The 21,874-nt window shown below is 39.6% G+C and overlaps 2 pseudogenes; both read left to right on the plus strand.

Moving 5' to 3' along the window:
* Positions 1-2,590: 2,590 nt before the first annotated feature.
* LOC131903467 (serine/arginine-rich splicing factor 3-like) lies at positions 2,591-3,263 on the plus strand (annotated as a pseudogene).
* Positions 3,264-7,982: 4,719 nt separating this feature from the next.
* LOC131903477 (zinc finger protein 54-like) lies at positions 7,983-15,633 on the plus strand (annotated as a pseudogene).
* The last annotated feature ends 6,241 nt before the right edge of the window (positions 15,634-21,874 follow it).

The raw sequence follows: 21,874 nt of genomic DNA on the forward strand, positions 1-21,874 counted from the left end.
CTGGACAGGCTCCAAAGCTACATAGAAAAAAATCTTATGTTGAAAAACCAAAAAAAAAAAAAAAAAAAAAAAAAAAAAGGGAAAAGGCCAAGTAAAATATACACTCAACTTCTTAATGGAGACCTAAAAACCAGAAGGCTCTGGACAGACATTTTGCAGACACTAAGAGACCACATACGCCATCCCAGGTTGCTCTACCCAGAAAAATTTGAATCACCATAGATGGAGACAAGATATCTCTGACAAAACCAGATTTAAACAATACCTATCCACAAACAAATTCACAACATACCTGTTAGCATTCAGACCTGCACTTGGGGACCCACCCAGCCTTTTGACATCATCTTCTTATGTAAAGTCCTCTTTAAGAGAAAACTCCTCCCCCTCTCTCTTCCTTCCACTTTCTCGCCAACAGAGCACATGCACCTCCACTCTTTCTCTTTATCTCCCCCTCTCTTCTCTTCGCCCTTCCCTGTTCTCCCTTTAATAATAAAACTTTTCACATGGGCACCATTGCATGGTGTGCGTGACTATCCACAGTGCCCCTTGGCTGTAGCCCAACAAGGTCTCTCTCCTGCCATTTTATAACATTGGTTCTGTGTTCAGCAGAGGCCCTCCTGGTGCTTTCTCCTTCCTGCTAGCTGTCTGAAACATGCTAAGATCCCTGGAACCTTCATTGCTCACTTTATCCAACACAGGCACAATTGGCAAGCCCAGCCCACACCCCATGAACAAGGCCTCATTTAGTCTCTCAGAATTTCTGGCCCTCAGGCTCAGCCCTTTGGCTCCTGATTTCTCTTTGACAAAACTTTGAAGCAGCCTGTGCCTGTCTCGTCTCTCAGATCCCAGCATCCTTAGGGCCCCTGCTCTGTGTTTGATGAATTCCACAGTAGCTTGCACCCAAATCATTCTGCCTCACTCATGGGAAATAAGCCTACCATCACCAAGTCTCTATGCTTAATACCCTTTTTGAAGTTTTTAAAACTCATCCACCTTTACAATCAGACTTGGTCCCATACTCCTTCTCTTTGCAGCTTCTGCCAATGATGCAATAGATCCCAGGATTCTTGGGCTATGCACTCCCTCTTGCTGCTGCTGACATCACAATATTGGTCTCTCACTGCCTCCTACTTGGCTACTGTTAGCCTGTTATTTAGTAAGTGGCAAAATGTTATTTATTAAATGGTGCTGTTTACCGTGCAAGAAAAGCCATGAGGCACAACAAAACCCACTGTAAGAGTTTATTGAGGGAATAGAGAGGGGGTGTGCATAGGCCTATGGAATGATCATGCAGGAAGAGAGACAAGGAATAGGTGGAACATACTTCTATAGGTAGTCCCCCTGCAGATGCACATATGGACTTACGTAGTTACACCACACATGGGCATACATCATGTGATTATGCTGCTTGCAAATACATGATCATGCAGCACACGGGTTACATAGGATATAAGATAATACCCTGGAATGACTAAGCATCTTGCCTGGCTACTGGACAGCACATGTGTGTTCATGTAGCTGGGGAGTGGCTAGGAATTCTAATATTCCAAATGCTTTTTTATTGTAAAAAAAAAAAGCTGGATAAATGGGTACATGGGTGCCTTGTCTCCTGAAACTGCTTCCAGCTGACTTGCTGGGCATCAGTTAACTTTTGGGGTGAGGAATGAAGCTTTAGGGTAGCCAGACATCCTGAGGTAGTGGAGTGTCCTCTACTGCTTTGGGAATTGTCCATTGCCTTCTGCTGCCCAGTCTCTGTGATTGTTTGGATCTGACAAGGTGCAGGCGAGGTAGAAGATGAAGTTTAGAAAAAATTTTACCATGGCAGGGGGCGTTGCTGAGGGATCCAAGGTTTAGGGAGGAGGTCCCAGGACCAGAAAAGTTTGAATTATACTTATCTGAAGTGGAAAGAGCATCAGGAAGAGTTATAAGGAAAAATCATAGATTAAACAGGTTGTACAAAACAAGATAGGACAAAAATTGGCTGTCCAAATTTAAAATAAATGACACTGCTGGAAACCTGACAGCCCTTCCTTGAAAATAGATGTATTTCATTTAGTGTAATTTGGAAAATTAAAATATGTTCATCATACTATTGATACATACTGTGGATTTCAATAGGCTTCTGCCTTAATTTTGAAAAGGCTGATTTTGTAATTAGACATTTATTAGAGACAATGGCTCTAATGGGTATATCAATACAAATGGAAACTGATAATGCTTTTCCTTAATTTTCAGGTAAAATAAAACAATTTTTTACACATGGTAACATTAAACATTATAGGAATAACATATAATCGTACAGAACAAGCAGTTGCACTGTAAAGGAGGTGCTCATAAAAACCAAAGGAAGATTTGAGGACTCCCAGATATAGATTACATAATGCTTTACTAACTTTAAATTTTTTAAATGCTAATGATGCAGAGATAACAGTTGCTAAAAGGCATTAGACCATAGAAAAAAATGCTGAGCCGCCATTTCGTGGACGCCAGGGAACAGAGAGCATCTGCAGAAGCAGATCCTGAAGGGCATGGGTGGGCCTGTGGGAGTGTTGGGATTTGAGCTTCGGCTGTTTGAACCCAGGATCTCGAAATGCATCGCATCGTGATTCCTGTCCATGATTCCTGTCCATTAGATTGTGAGGTGTATGTAGGTAATCTCGGAAACAATGGGAACAAGACTGAATTAGAAAGGGCTTTTGGCTATTATGGACCACTCCAAAGTGTGTGGGTTGCTCGAAAACCCTCCTGGCTTTGCGTTTGTTGAATTTGAGGATCCTCAAGATGCCACTGATGCTGTCTGAGAGCTCAATGGAAGAACACTATGTGGCTACCTTGTAAGAGTGGAACTTTCCAATGGTGAAAAAAGAAATCGGAATCGTGGCCCACCTCCCTCCTGGGGTCGTCGCCCTGGAGATGATTACCGTAGGAGGAATCCTCCACCTCGGTGAAGATCTCCAAGAAGGAGAAGCATCTCTCGAAGCCAGAACAGGTAGGTCACTTTCTAGAGATAGGAGAAGAGAAAGGTCTCTGTCTCGCGAGAGAAATCACAAGCCCTCTCGATCCTTCTCCAGGTATCATAGCCGATCTAGGTCAAATGAAAGGAAGTAGAAGACCAGTTTGCAAAAGAAGTGATGTACAGGAAAGAACTTCATTTGACAGGAGTATGTACAGGAAATTCAAGTTTGTTTAAGACTTCATAAGCTTGGTGCATTTTTAAGATGTTTTAGCTGTTCAAATTTGTTTTGTCTCTTGGAACGGTGACACACAACGATGTAATTCTCTTTGGTTCCAAATGGATCCTAGGAGGCATGTAATATCAAGAAGTGTTACTTTACAATGTCCCTTAAGCAAGATTGAATTTGCTTTGAACTTTAGTTTGGACTGAAATAAACCTAGATCCTCCCAGTTAAAGTGTGATGTGCTAATGATATAGAAAGAGCTGGCAGAAATGGAAAATCTGTAGTTTCTCTAGTAGCTGGGATACGTGTGGAGCTGTGGGGGAATGATAACCAGTCTTTAAAAGCTGCTGTGAACACAAGCCAACAGGTACTACTACCAGTAGTGTAGACCGTTTTTCATTACCTGTCATTGTTTCACTTTTGTGAAGAGTATTAAGTTCAATGAGAGAGTGTGTTGTTACTTTTTTTGTGATATTTTGTGTTAAGACAAATAAAGTTTACCTGGAGATCAGAGGGTTGAGCTAGCCACTAGTTAACCACAGAGGCTAGGCACACCTTAATCTTGGTCTCTGGGAGTAGGAAGCCGGAAGATCAGGAGTTCAAGGCCACCTTAGGCTACACGAGATTGAATCAGTCTAAAAAAGAAACAGAGCTGGGTGGTGGTGGTCGTGGTGGTGGTGGCTCATACCTTTAATCCCAGCACAAGGGAGGTAGAGACTGGAGTATAAGACAGGTGGAGAAAGGATTTTGGCCCATTCAGTCTTAGAATATATAGAGATAGGTTCCCTCCACCATTTGGTTCGAGATTTCATAGAGGTAAGAATTCTCTGGTGGCTGGCTGCTCTCCTTCTCTGATATTTCAGTTTTCTCCCTCAGTATCTGAATATGGGTTCCAAAAATAATGCTAATTAGGATCAAAATTCAGATTACCACCAAGGTATGCTTGCCACTGCTGTTTCTACTGCTTTCTTAGGGCTATTATTCAGGGATGACAGTTGATGTGATTCATAGGTATCATAGGACTATTGTTTGGCTCACTCCTTTGGAAGCTTGCATGGTCCTTCTGAAACCATGAAAGCTATTGCTCATGGAGCAATTTACATTATTTTGAGACAATGTCTCTGTGTCTTTCCACTTTCCTAATCTCACTGTGTGGATATCACTGACCTTGAACTCAGTTCCCTAGCCCAAGCCTCCTGAGTGCTGGGTTAAAAGGCTTATATGATCTTGCTAAACTCTACATAACTTTTTGTTATCATTATATTTTGTTATTTTCTCTGTAGTGTTTGCTGACTTGAACTCACTCTGTAGATCAGGTTGGTCTTGAAATCACAGAGATCGGTCTGTCTCTGCCTCCTGAGTGGTGGCATAAAAGCAGTTTGCTACGACCGCCTGTCCTGTTATCATGTCTTGACAATTATACAAGGTAACTAACTGCACAGCCTCCATGATAGAAATGAGTGAACAACTCGATCTCTTGTTACTTGATATTAAAGATTTTTGTTACACTAAATTGGAAACTCTAATTGAAATAGATGAATATAACACACCAAATTTAAACAACATGATATAATACGTAAATAAATATGTAAACAGAACATCAGTAGCAATGTGACTGAGGCAGGTATAAAATGCCGCCCCTAAAACTACTCCTTGAACAGATTGACAGGATTCCATCAGAACTCCAGAGAAAAACTAACCTCAACATTACTTGATATACTTCTTAACAGTGGAACGCACCTTTAATACCAGCACACTGGAAGCAGAGGAAGGCATATCTCTATGAGTTCAAAGATAATCTGGTGTTCATAATTCCATGAGAGTCATGACTATAAAACCCTTTTTCAAAACATAACAAAATAAAACAACCAAAAACAAACAAACAAACAAACAAAATCTTCTTGACACACAAAAAAGGAGATTCCCCTTGACTCTTATTTTTACATGATATTAAACCAGATAATGTGCAGGGTGTGGTGGCACACTCCTCTAATCCCAGCATGCAGAGTAGAGGTAGGTCAATCTCAGTGATTTCCAGATCACCCTTTTCTATAAAGGGAATTCCAGGAGAGCCAGGGCTGTTACACAGACAAACCTAGTCTCAAAAAACCAAAATAAAACCAAAACAAAAAACCAGATAATTATACAATAAAAAGGAAAGTGCAGACTGATATGGTCATTTAAAATAAATTTCTGAGAAGGGTAGGGTGGTGCACACCATTAATCCCAACATACCCAAGAGAGTGTAGGCAGATCTCTGGGAATTTAGTCCAGCCTGATCTACAAAGCAAATTCCAGAACTGCCAGTGTTACACAGAGAAACCCTGATTCAAAAATGATGAATTTTTTTAATAATAACTGTTTCACACTGACAAACATATGTGTACATATACACTCTCTGTGTGTGTCTGAGCATGCACACATCAAACACTGCCCACTATCACCTCCTACCTGTCTGCTATCCTGGTCCAAAATTCCAACCAATTTCTCTAGAGTGTTCATCTCAATTTATTTTGCTTGGGATCCCCCGAGATTATCCAAGACCACCTGTGAGACTGTGGGTTTGGAGCTCCATGTTGTAGTCTGGTTAGCTAGCAGAGGACTACAGCTAAAGGCAGAGATTCTTCTCCTACACTCTATCTATAGACAACATTTGAAAGGTAAAGGGTGGACTCTGTGAGCCTTTCCCTTTCCTAGTCTGATTGTGGTCTAGTGTGCGGTCCATGCAGGTCAGTACAGCTGCTGTTGGTTACTGATTACAACAGCTGTGTGGAGTCTAGAGCATGGCATGTCTTAGCCCTTCCTCCTCATTCCCTTCTTATTACCTTTCCTTCTCCTCTTCCTCAATGTTTCTGGAACCATAGATGGAAGGTGTAACTGATATTTTTAGGCCAGGAAGCACTTGCCTTACTTACTTTCTACTTTGGCAAAGCAAGAGACTCTGCACCCACCAGTGATGGGTGGGGTGTGTGTGTGTGTGTGTGTGTGTGTGTGTGTGTGTGTGTGTCTGTGTGTGTCTGTGTGTGTGTGTGTGTCTGTGTGTGTGTCTGTGTCTGTGTGTTGGGAGTGAGTCTAATCACCTTATCCTGAGTCACAGGAAACAAACTTGTCCCTGAGTTAGTAAAATGACAGGCCCACCATCTAGTGGTGAGAGCAGTACAGTGCTATATTTATTTAACTTTTGGATTTGTTTAATTGAGTAGTCTCCATATCACTTCCAGAATGGCTAGATTTTTGGTCATGGCATTATTACTCACTATGCTCTTTTTTATACTATTGCTGCTTGGATTATTGTTAGTATTAATGTGGTGATATGTTGTGTACCCTAATAAAATTTGTGTGAAGATTAGAGGACAGAACAAGCTACTAGATTAGACATAGAGGTCACATAGTGGTGGCGGGAGGCAGATATCCATCTGGATCTCTGTGAGTTCAAAGCCAAAGCCACCCTGGACTACATTAGATTGACTCAGTGTAGGAGAGAAAACAGAGCCAGGCAGTGGTGGTACACACCTTTAATCCCAGTACTGGGAAGCACACACCCTTTAATCCCAGGAAGTGATGGCTGGGCAGAGAAAGGTATATAAGGCTTGAGGAGACAGGAACTAAAGGCATTTGGGCTGAGACCTTTTCAGCTGAGGAAGCTCATTCAGCTTGAGGCATCTTGGCTGAGTTCTTTCAGGCTGAGGAGTTGGTGAGGTAAGAGGTCATGGCTGGGGCTTGCTCTGCTTCTCTGATCTTTCAACCTTTACCCCAATATTTTGTTTCAGGTTTTTTATTATAAGACCATTTTAAGAATCTTACAACAAATTTTCTTTCTTCTGTGTGAGAATTGGTGATTTGCTGTCTTGCCCATGTTTGATTACTTCCAAGTTCTCCTGTATTTGTGCAGTCACTACATAGAATTATTATTTCCTGTATTTACATGGATAATTCTTCTGATAGCCCTGTATAAATTTTGCCTCTAGTTATTGTCAGCAAAGCTGCTTTAGTGGAATCAATTATGTTATCTCAAGACTATCTTCAAATGCACTTGAGTCTCTATCACCTTTAAGATAATTTTTTTCTTGATGCAAAAATACGGTTGACAGTGATTTTCTCTTCAAGCTTGAAATATCACTCCACTCTCTTCTGGATTTGGGATCATTGTCTGGACACCTGGTCATAGTTTGTTGCTTGGATTTTTTTCCTGTGGTTTGACATTGTTTACTAACAGAGTTCTTTGGTCGTAGTTTGTGTATGCTCTTACAAATAAAGCTTTCATGAAGATCAGAGGGCAAACAAAGCCAGGCACTAGTTAGTCATAGAGTCCAGGCAGTGCTGGCACACAGCTTTAATCCCAGTACTCCGGAGGCAGAGACAGAGGCAGAGAGATCTCTGCAAAGTCAAGTCACCCTAGGCTACACAAGACTGATCCAGTTTAAAAGAGAAACAGAGCCAGGTAGTGGTGGCACACTTCTTTAATCACAGCACTTGGGATCTTGTGTTTTTGTTCCTAGTGCTGAGGAGGCACACACACATTTAAACCCTGTGATAAAGAGTTTGGGATAGGATGTCAATCGGAGTTTGGGATAGGATGTCAGTCGTATGGCTGGGCAGAGTACGGAATATAAGGTGGAAGTAGACAGGAGCTCCATTTGGAGAATCTTACAGATTTAAGAACTAGTAGCTGGCTGTGTTGCTTCTCTGATCTTTCAGCTTTCCCCCCTGATATCAGACTTTGGGTTTTTACTAATAAGTCCAACAAGAATTTGTGCTACAGCTTTCAGTACTAATTTTTTCCTTTTCTTTTTGACTCCTTATATGAAAGGTCAGCAAGTCATCTATTCCTTGTTCCTGAAAGAGAACATCAGAGAAAAGAAACAGAAAGAAATGGCTGATTCTCCAGTATGTATTTTCCATGTCAGTGGTCATGCCTACTTTTCTAGAAATGTTATATGTTCAGATATTGCAAACCTTTAATTTTTTGCTACTGACAATATTTTAAATTTTATTATGACAATTGTTGCAAATAAACAACACACACACACACACACACACACACACACACTGAAATTAACTGGACACAATTACTGTAAAAGTACTGTACAAATATTGCAATTTTATTTAGCTAGACTATTTATTGGGAACATAAGCTCTGGAGTCTTTCAAACGGGGCTTTATGTTTTTATTATCGAATATATTTTTAACAACTTTTCCATCAGAAAAAAAAATAAAAAATTACTTTGGAAGAATCACAACTAGAAAATTACTTAGTTTATATACTTTTTCACAACTGCTTCTCATGATCTGCATTCAGTCCTACCTCAACCCTGTTATTTAACCTTTCTTGGTCTCTTTTTTCCATGTTCTGCTAAGCCCCCATGCATTTTGTTTCTCATAGACACTTATTATTGGCCAGTTTCTGCATAAGAGGAAAAATTTGATTTCTTCTTTCTGGCACTGTGTGACCAAACTTAATATTACACATTCTATGTCTATCCATTTTCCTACAATTTTCTCTTCAGCTGGTTGTTATTCCATTATGTGTGTACAGTCTTCATATAATTAGGTTAATTCTAATACTTTGCCATGCTGAAGGCAGTAGCAGTGAATGTGGAGTGTAAACATTTCTGCAGTGGGGTGTGGAGTTTTCAAATTGTGTTCCCAGGAGTGACATTGTTGGGTCATACATTAGTTCTATCTTCAATTTTTTTTAATAATCTTCAATCTCATTACCTCACTGAGTGTATAATTTTCACACACCCCCAACCTCAGTGAATAAGGCTTCCTTTCTCTCCTCACCTTGCCTAATATTTGTTTTCTGGTTAGTTGATGACAGCCATTCTCAGCCTAGGGTGAGGTGATATTTCAAAGCAGTTTTAATTTGGGATTCCATGATGGCATTTTTTTAGGTATCCTGAACACTTTTGCAATATTTATTTGACATTTGTGAGTTTGTCTTTAAAAAATATCTATTAGGCTCCTTTGTGCATCTATAAATGGCAGCATAATTTCCTTGGTATTTAATTTCTGTAATTCTTGGTAAATTCTAGGTATGAGTCCCTGTCAACAATGTGACTGGTACAGATTCTCTTCCATCACTTGGGTGTTTTTTCTATTCATTTAGTCCAATTGTTTCACTTCCTCTGTTTTTGGTATTCTTTCTAAAGAATAAGGCCTTGCCTATCCCAATATCCTGATAGATCTTCTCTACATTTTCTAGTTGTCTATGTGTTTCTGATTTAAAATAAGATTTTTGATCCACCTTGAATGGACTTTTGTACAAATGAAATATAAGCATCTAATTGCATTCTTCTTCTGTGTTGAGTTTTACCAACGTCATGTGTTAAAAAGAGTACATTTTTGTGCTGTATCTTTTTCCTCCTTGTCAAATATTAAGTACCTTAGCTTTTCAATATTTCTCTCTTTCTGCGTCCTCTATCATAATCTCTTATCATTGTCTTTTTTAATGACTGTACCATGTTGTATTTATGACTACAGGTATACAATATAATTTCATAAATCCACACTTACATGATTTTTGTCCATACAACCTTCTCAACTATTTTCCCTCAAAAATAAGTATCTCATATGAAATTATGACTAGTAATTTTGAAAAAATTTCCATTTTAATACATGAAAAAAAATACATTGATGTGATGTATAATTGTTGTAGAATAAGGGCTATATCTTTATATATTAGTGAGTGAGGACTCCTGTGTTATGCAAGCTTCATTTGTGGGAACTGTACCACTTCCTTGAATCATGGTTATAAAGAGTTCATATTGAAGCACATGAGAGTTTTTACAACATCTTAGCACTATGTGCACTTAAGAGACAAAGCTTGGTTTTTAATGCTAAGTAATACTTGGTTCCTAATACTAAAAATTTAAGGAAACTAGACAGTGCAGAACAGGCTTGTACAAGTGGCTTGATCCTACCATGAAAATCATGTTCTTGAGTGTAGATTCAGATTTTAGTTTACTTTGTTAAGACTGCAATTGCTGTGAAGAGACACTAAGACCATGGCACCTCTTATAAAGGAAAGCATTTAATTGAGGAGGCAGCTTACAGATTCAGAGGTTCAGTCCATTATCATCATGGCGGCATAGAGGCAGACATAATGGAGTAGTAGGTGAGAGTCCTATGTCTCCAGGAAACAGGAGGTCAACTGAGTGTCACCTTGAGTGAAGCTTAAACAAAGAAGATCTCCAATCTCACCCCACAGTGACTCACTTCCTCCAACAAGGCCATTCCTACTCCAACAAAGCCACACCTCCTAATAGTGCCACTCCCAATGGTGGCTAATTACATTCAACTACCACAGTAGTCTACTTATTTCTCTTCGGTGTTCAATATCATGGTAATGATGATGTCTGCACATGTTTGTTGACACCTGCTATCTGTTTGTCTCAGGAGAATTGCTACTCACATCACACACTTGGTTAGAATGCTCATTTGGAACATCCTAAGCTAGAGAGATTAGTGTTTTGGGTTTTTTGTTATGTTTTGTTTTTTGAAACAAGTTGACTCTGTATAGCCCTGTCTCTTCTAGATGTGGTACTGTAGGCCAAACTGGCCTCAAACTCACAGAGGTCCACATATCTTCTTCTCCAAGTGCTGGGATTAAAGGCATGCACCACCACACCTGGCTTGAGATCAGCATTTTTATTTCTTTTTTTTTTTTTGCCTAAACAGGATCCCACTGTGCAGCCATTACTGTCTGGGACTCATTAGGTAGCATTACATAGAATGCATCAGAAATAATTTCTTGAGGACACTGACTGATTGATGTGCACAATCCATCACATTTGATGCAGAAAGAACATTCCTCAGGATTGATTTCCCCAGTCAGTTCCTGTGAGAGTCATGACTCTACTCCCCAACCCTGAACCTGCAAAATTTTAAAGCAGAGATTTGGAGAATGAGCTCTGACTGCCAGGTTTGCATTTATTCTTGACTCACAACTCAGACAGAATATGCCACCACTATGCAGTTTGACAGTTTGTAATAAAAGAAGAATCATAAACACTGCTAACCTAAAATCTGTTAGACAATACAGGATAACTACTAAAAAGGAACACATTAAAAACTACAAATTTCAGGCACAAAAATTCTCATATTCTCTCCTGAATTGACCTTCTGAGCACCATGACATTTGAAAAGCACTGAAAAGTGATGGTATTTTTTATACAGTGTAAAAAATACCCTGCAACAGGACTTCCCTCAGTTTTTGTTACTATTCAGAAATGAAATGTTCTTCAAAACTTCTGAAATTATTGTTTTTGCCTAAGTTGGCATTTTCATAATTTATTAGGAAAATTTTAGATTATATCAAATGTGGTTGATACAGATTTTTCAACCTGCTTGGTAGTGGATCAAAATACTGATAAAATAATCTCATATATTACCTGTTCTTGAATGTTAATTTTAAAACTGACAAAATGCAATATTATTACACTCATTGTTTCTGTGGAAAATAGGCGAATTCTTTGCTTACCTTGTCAAATATAAATTCTACTTTCCATATCTTTGCCCTGCAATGGAATGGTATTCGACCTAGTGTTTAAACATACAACCTGAGCTTGTTAGAATATAACTATGTAAGGCCAAAGAATGCAAGAATTGATTGAGTTGCAGTGTTTTACTATGATCTACAGGTACAGCAATTAAAGCACATTTCCTCATCATGAATTTTCATTCTGAGACATGTACACTGTGATCCTGAGGGACACAAACACCATCCCTAATAGATAGTCATCCATGTCCAGACCATAAATGAGTGGGTTTTTTTTTGTGTATATTGTATGTAAGCCTATTGTGTCATCCTGTTTCCACAGAGTAGAAAATCTATCATATGATGTGACTATATCAAAATCATCTGATTATGTAATTGTCTTCATCGTCTACATCCCTCATTTCCTCAAGTCTACTTACATCCAGGAAAACACTCTGTTTGGTAGCATGTGGTCTAACAACTTTTTTGTTTCAGGGTCCATTGAAATTCCAGGATGTGACTGTGATCTTCTCCCAAGAGGAGTGGGAATGCCTGGACACTGCTCAGAGGGCTTTGTACATTGATGTGATGTTGGAGAATTACAGCAACCTGGTCTCTGTTGGTGAGAACATTTTGCTTCTAAGTAATCATTTTTATATACTGGCTTTATAGGTTATAAACTCTCTCCAGCTGTAAGAAACAACAGAACACTAGGGAAAGTTTGGTAGTAGAACACTACTTTTTCACAGTATTTAATACGTTTCTTTCCATTTTGCATGTTAGAAGTGTCATGCATCCCTAATTTGGTTCCACAATGCATTCAGAAATTTAGTATCATATAATATTTATACCCATTTTTTAAGCTCCAATTACATCACTGTACCTCACATAGTTTTAATTGTGAGAAAAGCTCAAGATGTGCAAATTGAGAAGTACTTTAGCATATTTATATGCTAAAGATTCTGATGGGAAAGAGCCATTGGAAATCATTCCCAGATTCCTCTACTTTGTGTTTTCTTCATGTACTAACACAGTACTATGTTAGATTTCTGTATTCTTTCTAAAAATTCTAGCATGGGTCATGGGCTACATCACAGAACATGTGGTTAATGAAAGATAGACCTGGACACCTGTCCAGAGCAAATGAGAATGCCCAGGAATGTGGAGAACAGAGAGTATACACAATTATGGTGGGTTAGGGAATTAGCAGGACAACCTTGAAGGCTTCAAGTGAAAGAGAAAGCAAGAGTTGAAAATGGTTTTGTGATATTCAATTCCACTTGAAAAGATTCCTAATCATTAACTTACTGTAGTGTTCTGGCCCCAGGATGCATCCTGCCAGATGTAACTATTAGAAGACATTGGGCCTATTGCACTTGAACTCTGGTGACAGTACGAATACAAAATGCAATTTTATTTGACTTTGTTGACATCAGGTTAGAATAATCTTACAAATTATAAGCCTAATGTGGGTTGATGAAGTAGGATTGTTCTTTAATAGCCTCCTTACTGTCTATCTTTTTTATTACATTCTTCATTTTCTTCCCAGTGGCTGATACTCGGACATCCATCTGGAAAATGTTCTCAGGATTTGGTATACAGACTAGACTTGAGAATAACCATATAAGTAAAGAAACACAGTCCTGTGTGGAGCTCACACAGTAGAGGATAGAAATCAGCAATAGCTGCCCATGACAGCCCTGCCTCAATTGATCTGATTTCTGGCACCTGCCAGAATACTTGCTCTGCCTCCATTACATAAGAAAATCTAATGTGTTTTTCTAGAAAATAAATAAACCCTGTGATGGTTTTTTTTTAAGACTTTAACCTTTTAAGGATTCAGGTCTAATGAACAATACTCCTCGTTGCTTATCACTTAGTCAGTATAAATACAGTGACCTGGAATTGGATTAAACTCTTCTTCATCAGTTTCTGAGAAGAAATATTTAAATAGAGACATGTATTCTAAATATAATTAGTCCATGAGCTCTGTCACAAAGCTAACTACTAATTTCACAATTTCCTGATCCATCTTGTGCCATTATCCATTTTTCTATAGGGACAAGTTATTTATTATGAATCACAGGCCCTTGAAGGCTTTTTTGCTGTTTTGTGAGAATACATTGAAATACAGTGAAAGAAAAATATCTAAGTGGTTGCTGGTTGACTAACCTTAAGAGAAAACTGAGGTGGACAGTCATTTATCCAAAGGTTAATCATCAGCCCTACTAATCTGAACTGTACTCATTTTCAGGGAACTATTACAAACATGATTCTGTCCATCAACATGTGAAGACTGAAGACGAGTCTTGTCAGTGTAATGAGCTTGGCAAAGTGCTTCATGACCCCTCCACATGTGCTCGTGATAAAACAGGTAAAATTCCAGAAAACTCTAATAACTACAGGTGCAGTAATTATAGGGAGGCTTTTATTGAGTCTTCAAACTCACATAGACATGAAAGCATGCACACTGGAGAAGAACCTTGCAAATCTAAAGACTGTGAGAAGTCTTTAAATTTGAGTTCCAACAGTACTCGAGATCAGAGACTCTACATTGCAAAGAAAGAGCACAGGCAGGGAGAATATGATGACTATTTCAGCTCTGCACACAATCATTTTAAACAACCATTCTACATTCAAGAGAAAGCCCAGCAGTGTGGGAAATGTGAGAAATGCTTCAGTAATGCCTCAAGCCTCAATGTAGGTCAGAAAATTCATACTGGAGAGAACTCTTACAAATGTATACAACGTGACAAATCCTTTACCTGGGACTCATATCTTAGAAGACAAAGTAGGGTTCATACAGAAGAGAGACCTTACAGATGTAAGGAATGTGACAAATCCTTTACCACTTGTGGAAATCTTAGAAGACATCAGAGAATTCACACAGGGGAGAAACCTTACAAATGTATGGAATGTGACAAGTCCTTTAACCAAAACTCACATCTTAGAAAACATCAGAGGGTTCATACTGGAGAGAGACCTTACAGTTGTCAGGAGTGTGGCAAATCTTTGTCTACACTTTCAACTCTTATAAATCATCAGAAACTACATACCGGAGAGAATCTTTACAAATGCAGAAATTGTGACAAATCCTTTACTACAGGCTCACATCTTAGTGTACATCAGAAAATTCATACTGGAGAGAAACCTTACAAATGTGGAGAATGTGACATGTCCTTTATCCAGAGTTCAAATTTTAGAAGACATCAAAGAATCCATACAGGAGAGAGACCTTACAGTTGTAAGGAATGTGATAAATACTTTACCAATTCCTCACATCTTAGAAGACATCAGCGGGTCCACACTGGGGAGAGACCTTACAAATGTATGGAATGTCACATGTCCTTCAAACAGGACTCACAACTTAGAAAACATCAGAGGATTCATACCCGTGAGAGGCCTTACAGATGTAAGGAATGTGGCAAATCTTTATCTACTCATTCAGCTCTTAGAGAACATCAGAAACTTCATACTGGAGAGAAACCTTACAAATGTAGGGAATGTGACAAATCTTTTAGTATGTGCTCATATCTTAGACAACATCAGAAAATTCATACTAGAGAGAAACCTTACAAACACAAAGACTGTAACACATCCTTCAATCAGATTTCAGCTTAGGAGACATCAGAAACTTCATAATGGAGAGAAACCCTATAAATTCCTGGAATATGACAAATTCTTTACCTACATGTCAAGTCTTAGAAGACATCAGAGAGTATACACTAGAGAGAGATTTTACAGGTGTAAGGAATGTGACAAGTCTTTCATTAGCTGCTAATATCTTAGAGCACATCAGAAAATTCATACTGGAGAGAAACTTCACAAATGCAAAGACTGTGACATATCCTGTATTGACCTTTCAATTCTTAGAAGACATCAGACAGTTCATACAGGACTGAAAAATACCATTGTGAACCATGTGACATGGTATTTCTATGGTGTTCTCTGTTTAAAAGGCACAAGTATACATAATAGAAACATAAAGATAAGAAACTTATGAAAGAGTTTATTGATGTTTTAAATGGTGTAAAATATCAGAGTTTGTATTCAAATAAAATTATACAACAGTAACTGTGTGCATTGTTCTTTATGTGTATGAGTACTTTTGTCTACAAAATTTTCTGTGCACTCCATGTTTGTCTGATGCCTATGTAGTCCTGAAGAGGGTATGAGATTCCCTGAAGCTGTAGATAAATACAGTTGTGAGCTATTGTGTGTGTTGAAAATTGAACCCTAGTCCTCTGGAAGAGCAAACAGTGCTTTTACCCACTAAGCCATCTCTCCACCACTAAGGAATTGTTATAATAAAACATTTAACTTGTCCTACATCTAAACATTGAAAATAATGCCAAGCAAGGTGATGCATGCTTTCAATCCCAGCACTCAGGAAGCAGAAGCAAGAAGATTTCTGTAAGTCTGAGGCCTTCCTGGCCAACATAGTGAGTTCCAGGATTGCCAGCACTACATAGACCCTGTCTCAGTAATAATTATAATAATATGACAAAATACAGAACATAAGTACATCACAAAACTCATACTTCTGACAGATGCCATAAATGTATTCCATATTATACCATATATAATCCCTATATCTTGTTGTCCATTGAAAATGAAAGTCACCAAATTCGTTCAATTTGACAAATCCTTTACCTAGTGCTCAAATTGTTGACCTCAAAGCAAACTCAACCCAAATGAACATACAAAAATATTCCAATAAAGTCTCATCATTTGTTCACTTTCATAATCTTCGTACTAGAGCTAAACCTTAACATAGAAAGAAGGTGATAACCTGTAGAGAAAGAAGCTGTTAATGTTGGTGCAGCCCTTTCTGATGGAAATGGTGAAAGTCATAAAGTTTGCAGAGCTGCTTGACCTAGATCTAGCAAAGCTGTGCCACAGGATGGCCGCTGTACCTTACTAGGCTTTGATCTTCATGTGTGGTATGCTTTGGAGGGCATTCATATTCGAGCAACTTTGGGATGTTAGTTTAATGGGAAATTTTTATTAATCATTTTTGAATTCCCTCATAAGTACTGCTTCTAAGATTCCCCAGCAAAGTCCTGAACAGAATTCCTCTACTACTTTTAGGAAGATATCATCTACTTGAAGCTCTTCCTATGTCTTGGTAGTTGTGATGCACATAAAGAAGGCAGAGATCTCATGTTGAGGCTCTGACATATTCTTGAAACACCTGCCCCTGTAATTACTCAGGAATATGAAAATCAGAACAAAGTACAAGGCTCTTCCTACTGTACACTTAGATGATGATGTTCCATATCCAGCAACAAAATTAGATTGGTTGGAGTACATCTGCCCTACACAGGGATATGTTGATGGGCAAAGACTGTTGTAAAAAATTGATTAAAAAAATGAGGTGGCAGGACCTTACTTTCTTAGAAAAGTTATCTTGTGCAGGGCCACTGTGTGAGCAAGACTAAAAGAATATCAGGATTTGACATGTAAATTAATTTTACAGTGATATAAAATATGAATATTTTATTATGCCTTAAATTGAATAATAACTGCAACAGCTTTGGCCTGAGGATTTTTCTTGGGCACTCTGACCACTAAATGTTAATAATACACTACTCAGAACAAGGCAGTCTGCTTGGGCTGGATTGGGATTTTTTTTCTGTCTAATGTTTTTTTTTTTTTTTTTTTTTTTTTTGGTTTTTCGAGACAGGGTTTCTCTGTGTAGCTTTGCGCCTTTCCTGGAACTCACTTGGTAGCCCAGGCTGGCCTCGAACTCACAGAGATCCGCCTGGCTCTGCCTCCCGAGTGCTGGGATTAAAGGCGTGCGCCACCACCGCCCGGCTCCTGTCTAATGTTCTTAAAGCCACAAGAGCTGCCAGCTTGAGAATGGGCTGTCATATGCCTCTGTATTCTTAGAAGTTTGGTTATGGGGTTGGTGAGTAAAAGTGTTTGTAAAAGATATCTCTGCTTTTTCACAGTTTATCAAAGATCACCAAAAGATGCAACATAAAGTTAAACACATATCCATAAACAAAAAATGACATGATCAATGTTTTGGAACAGCATGGATCTATCCTTGTTTACTAAATTAATCAGTCACTCTGAAAGGTTCTCCCAACCAACAAGGTCTGACTCAACCCTTCTTTACTTACTCCTTTCTACCTCTCTGGAACTTGTAAACCAAAAGGGGTGCCAACATGCCCTTGCAGCATGTAACCTCACAGGCATGCTCACAAATAACTGAGAAATCTCCAAGGGATCTGGTTTCAGTGGTGCATAATCTCAGCACTCTGGAGGCAGAAGCAGATGGATCTCTGTGGGTTCAGCCTGGTCCAAGGTCCATATCCCCAGACAACCAGGTCTACACAGAGAAACCCCATATGAAAAAACAAAACAATTAAAAAAACAAAAACTTGAGGGAATGCACAATTTCATTTCAAAGTACTGATAAAGAAAACAGGGAAGTATTTATTCCACACTTTAAAACAAAATGACATAGTTTTCATTAAATGCCGTTAGACAGTCGAGGAGGTAAAGGGAGAGTGTTGGGACCCTCTCATTTCCATGATGAATGGTAATTGCCCCAATCTTACACAGTTGCTTTTTCTTAGTACTTTCTAAACGGTTTTGAGTCTCTGAATTACCCAGCACTAACTTCAAGAGGAGACTACTTTCACCAAGATTGAGAGCAGTAAAAATTGATAATTCTAAACAAAAATATTAAGAGGTCATATTAACAAAAGGATCTTTAAAAAAGCATCAATAGGTTCTCTCCTTGGATTTATAATTTCAAGCTTTGGATTTTGACCATGGCATGAATTTGTCTTTATGGATCAGCTTTGAAATCCAATCAAGAGAGACACTGATTACATGCATAAATAGTCATGCTACCATTATACCAGTATAAACAGCTTGCCTAGAAGGATGTTATTGTATGATACAGGGTTTAGGTGTACCTAAGACAATTAACATCTTTTCTCTGACAGCAGCCTACAAAATGTACTCATGAAGGAGAGTTTCCAGATATATTCGATATTGTCCAGTTTTTTCTCTCTCTCTGTTTCTTTCTCTCTCTCTCTCTGTTACTCTGTAACTCTCTCTCTTTCTGTCTCTGTCTCTCTCTGTCTCTGTCTCTGTCTCTGTCTCTGTCTCTCTCTCTCTCTCTCTCACACACACACACACACACAACCAACACACACCATGTTTTTGGTGTCTTTAGAACACCATCAACTTAGGGAACTCAAGCAAGAGCATTGGAAATGTCCTGTTTTGTTTAGGGTGGCTCTGAGGCCTCCCTGACCAGTAAGTCCTAGGCAGGTAACCAGTGCTTGGCACAGAGATTTCCATTTAATATCCCTGTGACTGGGAGTAACATTATTGCGCCATGTGCAACACCTCTAATCAAAGTTTTAAAATTATACTTCTTATTAAGTAGTAAGACAGTGGGATTTCATGAGGCTTCTTCACAAAGTCATCCTGTTGGTTAACCCTCCCACTACTCCTCCTTTCTTCCTGCCCATCCCCCATTGAAAATCTAGCATGTAGTATTCAAGAACCCATATTTAATAATACTTGTGTTCTACTATCCTCTGTCAATGTATTTTTTACTTAAGTTGGTAGATGTACCCTACCGTCTTTTAAAATAAGAAACACAGAACCAAGGCAAAGAAGAAAGCCAAGAGGTCAGAGCTAAGAGCTAAAACCTTACCCTTCCTCCTGCGGTGGTCCTACCTCTCCGAACCAGAGCTACTTTCTGTGTTAAAGTCCTTATATAGAATTTCTGTTCTGCCTTCTCATTGGTTGTAAACCCAACCACATCACTTCCTAGTCACGGCCTGTCTGTATAGACCTCCAGGTTTTCCATGATTGGTATTGAGATTAAAGGCATGTGTATCCAATACTGGCTGTATCCCTGAACACACAGAGACTTACCTAGCTCTGCCTACCAAGTGCTGGGATTACAAGCATATGCCACCACTGCCCTGCTTTCCTATGGCTTGCTAATAGCTCTGACCCCCGGGCAACTTTATTTATTAACATACAAATAACATTTTAATACAAATAAAATATCACCATACTTCCCCTTTTTTATTTTAATAAAAAGAAAAAAGGAAAAAGCTTTTAACTAACATAAGAAAAACTATATACAAAAGTACAATAACTATATGCAATATACACAAGTAATAAATACCTAAACAATGTCTAGTTCATTTGTATTTGACAAATTCAGAGAAAATAATTCCATCCACTAGAGTATGTCCATTGTTCTTGACATTTAAAGCTCACACTTGGGATGCCCTGTTGGTGAGATGTTTTAAAATATTTTTATTTTATAATTAATTTAATTTTACATATCAGCCATAGATTCCCCTGTCCTCCCTCCTCCCACACCCAGCCTTCTCCCCCAAATTCACCCCCTATTCCCACCTCTTCCACAGCAAGATCTACCCTGGGGTGTCAGCCCAGCCTGGTAGATTCAGTTGAGGCAGGTCCAGTCCTTTCCTCCCTACACCAAGGCTGAGCAAAGTGTCTCAGCCTAGACCCTAGGTTCCAAAAAGCCAGTTCATGCACCAAGGACAGGTCCAGGTTCCACTGTCTGGGGGCCTCCTAAACAGTTCAAGCTAATCAACTGTCTCACTTATCCAGAGGGCCTGGTCCAGTTCCATGTTGCTCGTCAGCTGTTGGTTCACAGTTCATGTGTTTCTACTAGTTTGGCTATTTGTCGCTGTGCTTTTTCCAATCATAGTCTCAATATCTCTTGCTCATATAATCCCTCCTTACTCACACACATGGACTCCTGGCTCCACCTGGGGCTTGGCCATGGATCTCTGCATCTGCTTCCATCAGTCACTGGATGAGAGTCCTATCATGACAGTTAGTGTGTTCGGCCACCCAATCTCAGAATAGGTCAGCTCAGGTACTCTCTTGACATTGCCAGTAGTCTATAGTTGAGGTATCTTGTGGATTTCTGGGGACCTCTCTAGCACTCTGCTTCTTCCTATTCCCATGGGGTCATCATTTATCATGGTAGACAAAGCTTCTGGCATTGCTAGGTGTGATGGTTATTCTTGGTTGTCCACTTGACTACATCTGGAATGAAATAGAATCCAGAAATGGTAGGGCATACCTGAGAGACATATTTTTGCTTATTTTTAAGTAACTGAATCCACTTCTACTCTGGAACTTTGAGATAGGTAGACAAATGCCATTAGTTCACCTCTTCAGGCTGAAGGACACACTCTTTTTTTTTTAATTTTTATTTTGCAATACAATTCATTTCTACATATCAGCCACAGATTCCCTTGTTCTCCCCCCTCCCGCCCCCCTCACTTCCCTCCCACCCCGCCCCCCATTCCCATCTCCTCCAGGGCAAAGCCTTCCCCACAGACTGAGATCCGCCTGGTAGACTCAGTCCAGGTAGGTCCATTCCCCTCCTCCCAGGCCGAGCCAAGGGACCCTGCATAGGCCCCAGGTTTCAAGCCGACTCATGCAATGAGCACAGGACCCAGTGCCACTGCCTGGATGCCTCCCAAACAGATTAGGCCAATCAGCTGTCTCACCCACTCAGAGGGCCTGATCCAGTTGGTGTCCCCTCAGCCATTGGTTCATAGTTCATGTGTTTCCGTTCGTTTGGCTATTTGTCCCTGTGCTTTATCCAACCTTGGTCTCAACAATTCTCGCTCATATATACCCTCCTCATTCTCGCTAATTGGACTCCAAGAGATCCACCTGGGGCCTAGTCATGGATCTCTGCAACCAGATCCCTCAGTAGTTGGGTGAAGTTTCTAGCATGACAATTAGGGTGTTTGGCCATCCCATCACCAGAGTAGGTCAGTTCGGGCTGTCTCTCAACCATTGCCAGCAGTCTGTTGTGGGGGTATCTTTGTGGATTTCTGTGGGCCTCTCTAGCACTTTGCTTCTTCCTATTCTCATGTGGTCTTCATTTACCATGGTCTCCTATTCCTTGTTCTCCCTCTCTGTTGTTGATCCAGCTGGGATCTCCCGCTCCCCCAAGCTGTCTTTCCCTCGACCCTCGCACTTCACTACCCCCACTCATGTCCAGGCTGTTCATGTAGATCTCATTCCATATCTCTGTTATTGGGTGATCCCCGGTTCTTTCTTGGGGTCCTGTTTTCCAGGTAGCCTCCCTGGTGATGTGAGTAGCAGTCCAGTCATCCTTGTTCCACATCTAGTATCCTGCTATGAGTGAGTACATACCATGTTTGTCTTTCTGAGTCTG

The sequence above is a fragment of the Peromyscus eremicus genome, chromosome 1 (assembly GCF_949786415.1).
Source record: "Peromyscus eremicus chromosome 1, PerEre_H2_v1, whole genome shotgun sequence".
Lineage (NCBI taxonomy): Eukaryota > Metazoa > Chordata > Mammalia > Rodentia > Cricetidae > Peromyscus > Peromyscus eremicus.